We start from the raw sequence: 6,835 nt of genomic DNA on the forward strand, positions 1-6,835 counted from the left end.
GCAGAAGTTCTTGTGGATTCAGCTTTGTGATGTTAATCTTGTTCCGAAGTTTGCAGAGTTCCTTGTTTTTGTCACCCACTGCATTTTTTCAAGTATTTTATCCAAGTCTGGTAATACATGCACTTGAGTAGGATGTTGTTTTTCTACCTTACTCACTTCTTGCTCTTCCCTGTCTTATTAAATGTAAGCAAGACATTCGTTTTTGCTTATTGCCATCCTGTCTCAGGAAATTAAATAACTGTACATCTCATAACCGTACATCTCATTATTTTTCAAAATTCACTCAAAGGTAGTTTGTGCCAGTGGTTTTTCATGTAAGCTATAAGTTATTTGACATACAGCTGCAAATAAAGCAAACTGAGGTTCCTTCTGACAGACCATAAGGAGAAAGTGTAACATGTAGTTGGAAGATTGGACATCAGAGGTCTTGCATGTCCCACTGGAGAGAAGAGGAAGAAGTTCCTAAAATGATGGATTGCCCTGCCAGTCTGTCTTTGGACTCATGTTTCTTAGTCCATCTGACCAACTTTCACCCTCAGTGAAGTATAGCAGTGCTAGTGCCTATTTGTCAGCTGTCTGTACAAGCTGTTGACTCCGGCACTCTCTTGTCACAAACAGGCCAAGGTCACTTACCACTCTGATGTCACTGGCTTGATTTGGAAGTAACTCAAGCTAGACATAGGTATATTCTGCTGTGACTGTGCTTTACTTGATATTTTCACATATTTCTTTTCCTCTGGGGAGTATAAGGCATTCAGTGTTTTTTTGTTTTGTTTTGTTTTCTAGAAGGCCTGATGAAGTTAGTAGTTTCTTATTTAAAAAATAACTCCAGTTTAAGGACCTACATTTCATAATAATGCATGAATCAGGATTCTTTAATCCTGCCCTGCCATTTCTGCCCTTTGCACAGCACAAACTCTTTTGTTTTCCACAGAGCATAAAAAATTCAGTGGGACTTTTCAGGATAGGTTGTGTTTGAAAAGACAATAATAGGTCAGTGAGCAGAGAAAAAGAAAATAAATAAAAATGCCTGAAACTGGCTAAAAAATAAGCCTTTCTGAAATATATCTGTTTCAGAAACAAATCTAGGAAGGCACCTTGACAGGCTGTAACTTCTGTTGATTATAGGAGAGGTTCTAAGAAAGTGGATTCTATAGGATGCATACAAACATCTCTCCAAATCAACCACACTCATCAACACTAATACTTATACACATGAATGAAGCCAAATGAGAAAGAAATTATAAACAGAATTCTCAAGAAACTGCTCTGTGAACATGTTTCCGTAATGATAAACAAGCTAAGGCAGAATAAAGTTCATTATCTCCTTCCCGGTTGCAGTTACTACTGGGGAAAAAAAATAAAATAAAATAAAAAAAAATAAAAAAAAAAATGTGACAACTACAGTTTAATAAATGGGAAGTAACAGTGTAAACAGACTTTGTTTTTATCATAATTTTATTATTATTATTATTATTATTATTATTATTTTTAATGAAGAAACAAAAGGAAAATCAATAAAGGGAGTGAAGGTGGTTCAAGATGTACACCTATGAGTAGCTCCCCTTGTGTTCCTGATCTACCTGGTAGCGATCTACTTCTCTTAAATCTTAAACTTTCTAAAAGTTAATTATCTCTTCAACTTTTTAAGTTGAGTTTATATTTGTATTTCTCTGTATGTAAAAGCCTCTTCTTGTACTCTACTCAGAAGTAAATCTTGACCATGTCTTCCAAGTACTTCCTTCAAGTATACATAGCTCAAAAAAAAGAAATCACCTCTCCCCTACAAACCAGACACTCACTACTATAGGATGTTTTACATTTCAAAAGTCTATGTGAGTTAAAATGAAGTTAGGCAACTCCATGGGAAGAGAGGTTCATCAAGAGTCATTAAATATGGTGGCACAATGTTTCTTTGGAAGCGGGGAGCAGAAATGGGCAACAGTTTTTCTTCTTTTACTCTCTTCTGAAGTTTTGCTTCCATTGGTAGGGTTAGTGAAGCCGTTTTATACATTTTTCTTTTTCCTGAAATATTGTGAAAGATAGCATTCTTTCTTCCTTCTGTTCTTAGAAGTGCATTCGATATGATCTTTCTGTTTCTGGCATTGCATAAAAATTGTTTTAACTCTAACTGGAAAAACATTTTTTTTTGAAAGACTCCTGGATTCATTTGAGTCAGAGGACCATGAAAAAAAAAATAGGAAAAGACGAAAAACAATCTAGGATGTATTTAATATCAGCAATTTTATAGTCACTGAAAGACAATTGCAGCTGTCTGATTGTTCAACATCCATACAAATGTCCTTGAATATTTTAGTTAATTCATTATCAGTTTACCCTTAAATAATTTAAAGCTGGGGCTTTATAATTGATCTATTATTAACAAATATATTTACATTTACAAATATATTTATAATTGATTTTATAGGTTGTTAAAGCCTCTTGATCAGTGTAATATTTTATTTTGTTCTGTTTTCAAAAATCATTCTGTTTCCATATGTTTCTGGGGGAAGAAATAAAAATAATAAATAAAAATATGTCAGATTATGGGGAAAAATAAATTTGTTCATGCACCTTTGCAAATGTTCCTATGCTATTTATCTTTTGCAGAAAGAAATACACAAGATTTACTGTGATGCTTTACAGAAGCAGACAATCATGCAGTATTGAAGACTGCAGGTATAGCCCACTATGGATACCCAGTTATGGTGTAACCTTACCAGGAATAATGGGATTTGAGAACATTCCCTGACTTCACTGAGACCAGATCACAGAGGGCCAAATGAAAAAAAAAAAAAAAAAAAAAAAAAAAAAGATGTTCTGTATAAAAAGAGATGAAATGGTCATTTTCTGAATATAATTGCATGAAACAAGGGTTAGGAAGCAGCTAAATGAGGCAAGGCATGCCTTAATGTAGAACATGTGCGAGTGAGGAAAAGTAGGTGCATAAAAATGTATCAAAATTGCTGTAAAGTATCAACAAAGCCATGAATAAAGGAGACCTGTCTGATAGTGTGTTAGAACTTACTAAAAGACTTTAAGAAAAGCCTAGTTGCTAAAGACAGTAAATAATACTGCAGTAAAGACAGTAAATATTGTTGCAGAAAATAGCATTAATGTCAAGAAGAGGGAAATAAACACCACTTCCAATGGCAAAAGAGTGAAAACAAGTTGCCTCAATGTCCTGTTTCAAGATCAGAACTGCTCATTTGTATTCTAATGACCTGGAAAACGAGAAAAGCATGATAATACAAAGCGATTATAAATTTATCCTCACAATGATCTCTGAACTTGAATAGTTGGAACAAGTTAATCTAGTAAAGTGCTCAGGAACAATGAACTAGAAAATGAAAATCAACATTAATGAGTGCCATATAATATTGGCTGCAGAAAAAGGTAGCTGCTAGTATGTTAATGTACAGTATAGGGGCTGACTTGCTGGAAAGGAGCACTGTGATAAAGGACCTGGGTGTTCTGGTGGACAACAGGTCAGCCATGAGCCAGCAGTGTGTTCTTGTGGCCAAGAAGGCCAATGGTACATGGGCTGCATTAAAAAGAGTGTGGCCAGCAGGTCAAGGAAGCAATCCTCTCCATCTACTCTGTTCTGGTGAGGACACATCTGAAGTGCTGTGTCCAGTACTGGGCATCTGACTTCAAGAAAAACTGGAACTTCTAGAGAGAGTCCTGTGGAAGACTACAGAAATTATTAGGATCCCAGATCATTTCCCTTATGAGGAAGGCTGAGACCTGGGGCTGTTTAGCCTGGAGAAGACTGAGAAAGGATCTTTTCAGTGCTTATAAATAAGGGGCAAGAGTCAAGCAGATAGGACCAGGCTCTTTTGAACACTGCCCAGAAACAGGACAGATGTCTGACAAAAAGTAATGACATAACTTCACCTGGCTCACTAGGTAAGCTACAGCTAAAACCAGTCTCTCTTTTTTTTTTTTTTTTTTCTTTTTCTTGAAAGGGATGAAGTGACTGTCCATATTTTATGGAAAACATAAAATACAAACAAACTAAAATTAAATATTTTTATTTTTTTCCAAATTCATGATGATAATAGCAGAGGTGAGAGAAAAATTGAAAGAGAAATAATTTCAGATTGTTAGAGCATGGCGTATGGAAGTTTGAGGCTTATGATTCTAAATGCATGGGATTCTGTATAAGGATGACACACAACCAAAAATACCCAGAAACAAACTTGCATGTTAACCAGATTTTGTATTGTAAAGAAATATCAACATCTTTATTTAATGCATTTAGTACTGCGACTGATAGTTTTAACTAATTCATAAAAATATCATGAGGTTCGTAGTGTCAGACTCAGAATTGTGTCTTCAAAATCAAAATAATGATATAATAATAGGTTAGCCAGTGCACAGGATTGCTAAAACCATTACAGGTTTGAAAGAGCCCACAAAAGGAAAGATGGTTACATAAGCAATAGAAAGGTTGAACTGTTATGTTACCAAAGGGAAAATTACATGAACTTAAGAAAAATGCCAAACACAGACACACTGGCCTTCATGAAGTATGAACAGGAAAGGAGCGGCCAATAAATTCAATAGATCTACTTTTTTTTTTTTTTTTTTTTTAATAAATATAGTAAAGCAGAGTAAAATAAAGTTATTTTGAAGATCTGCTTGTCTTAAAAGACATGTCTACAGATAGAACACACTGTGGTTACACCCAGGTCAGAAATTATTCAACATTAAAACTAATAGTGATACTCTGCTTGATCCCCAGCAAGGTCACCTTCCCCTTTTCTTGATTTTTGAAGATCCTTTATAAATTCTGGGAGGGAAATCAGAAACCTAACTCACAAAACATCAAGAAGTGAACGTGACAAAGCACCTGAAAATGCAACAGTGATCTTCAGCCTTTCAGTAGGAAACATTATTGAGTGCGCTCAAAATATTCGGGGAAGACAGAATGGAAATGGAAATGATTTCTACAGTCAGCTCTCTCCCTGCCCATTGTGTCTTTCTTCTAGGTAGGCAATTCAGAGGCTTTCTGAGTTGCAACAAGCTCTGCCTTCATCCCCTCTGGGTGCTCTTACATTATTTTCATCCCCTCAGAAGCTTGCCTTTTGATCCTTGCTCTTTCCTGTGGTCTCTCAGTACCTCTGCAGAAGCTGCACACTCCCAGGTTTATGCTTTTTCCACCACACCCTGAGGTCTCCAAACCATTCTGCCTCAACATGCTCATTTGCTCTGTAAGGGAAGAGGCAGTCTCTCCCTCCCTCCTGGGGTTGCACTTGACTCAGTTGTTTAAAGAAGCATAACAGAAATGGGAAATTAAATGTTCAGAAAGACTACTCATTATGGAATGATGATAAGACTATTCTGTGGTTACTTCAGCATCCATGGTTGTGATCACTGGTCTGACTGTTTATTCATCTGGTTAGCAATCATAACAAAGAAATCAAAAACAAACAATATTTATGGAGACCACACAGACTACTGCTGTGTTAGTCTTAAGAGTAAAAAAGAGTTGCGAATACATTTTTTAAAACAGCTAATAGAAAGGAATGAAAGTCCAACAGGTAAGAAAATACTGCAGTGTATCATCACTGCAAAGGCAGGAAGTAGACTTCAAAGAAAAAAAGAATAAAAAAGGAAGAAAGAAATCAAGAAAACCCCAAAGGAGTAGATAATCTTAGAGAGATAATCCTACAGAAACAAATCAGCTCTGAAAAATGCATACTGCCAATTCGTACATAGTGATCCTGTACTTTTTTGTTCTAGTGAATGACGCATCCATTCCCTTTCCCCTATGAAGTCAACCAGAAAAACTAGGCAGAGGTGACTTACATTTTACTGCTGCTTATACCAGAGAGACCAGTGAGACAGGTTTTTCGTGAAAAACAAATAAATAAATATTGAAATGATGCAAACAATATAATAACCAAGCTTTTTAAAAAATAGGTAGGGCTGAACAATTTTTGAAGAAGAGCTATTATAAAAAAATATTTACTTCACAAGCAACTTTTTTTTTTTTTTTTCAATAGACACATAGAAGTATATTAATCAGCTTCTTAAAAGTATGCAACACTCTTCTCAAAAACTTCCTCTAGAAAGAGAACAAATGTATCCTCACTGAATTTTTGCTGTGTAGTTTTCTGCAGTAGGATATTTTGAAATTCCCTTCTCAATGACACATTGCACTCAGCTCTTCTTACAGACACTGACTGAAAGAGGTTACAAATTGCATGACAATGTTTTTTTCAGTTATGTGTTCAGAAATAAATAAGCATACTATTTTAAAAGTCAATAGTGTTTTTTAGGTTAAATGATTAATCCAAACCACTACAGCAGTTGCAAATGTGTTGATCATATTTCAATCTTTTCCCCAAAAGAAATCAGATAACTGAATGATACCTGTCCTAGTGCAAATGCAACCTATGTTGATTATTTTTCTTGAAGTATTCTATGAGGATTTTTAGATAAGCTTGCTGGGCAGGAATGGAGACACAAGCAGGGAATTTGTTTCACACTTCTTGAACAAAAGCTTTGATAAAATATTTCATAGACAATAATTTAGCCGCACTCCCACATTTTCTGCTGGTGGTGTTGAGAGGACTTCCAGCTTGGGTAAGTGCTTGGATTTCCACTTATTTTGGGTTTTAGTGACTAGGGCGGCAACCATGTTATTTCAACACTTTACACAGCTATGAAAGTTTCACTTCAAGAAGCTTATTTTGTGCAGATTGATAAAATGACACACTCATTAGCAATATAGACTAAGCATGACTGCACTGTGTGAGAAAGCATCCCAATGTTTGACCACAACATTTCATGAAAAAATGGCACATATTGATAAGAAGTTGTTCCA

Source organism: Excalfactoria chinensis, chromosome 2 (genome assembly GCF_039878825.1).
Source record: "Excalfactoria chinensis isolate bCotChi1 chromosome 2, bCotChi1.hap2, whole genome shotgun sequence".
In the NCBI taxonomy this organism is placed as follows: Eukaryota; Metazoa; Chordata; class Aves; order Galliformes; family Phasianidae; genus Excalfactoria; species Excalfactoria chinensis.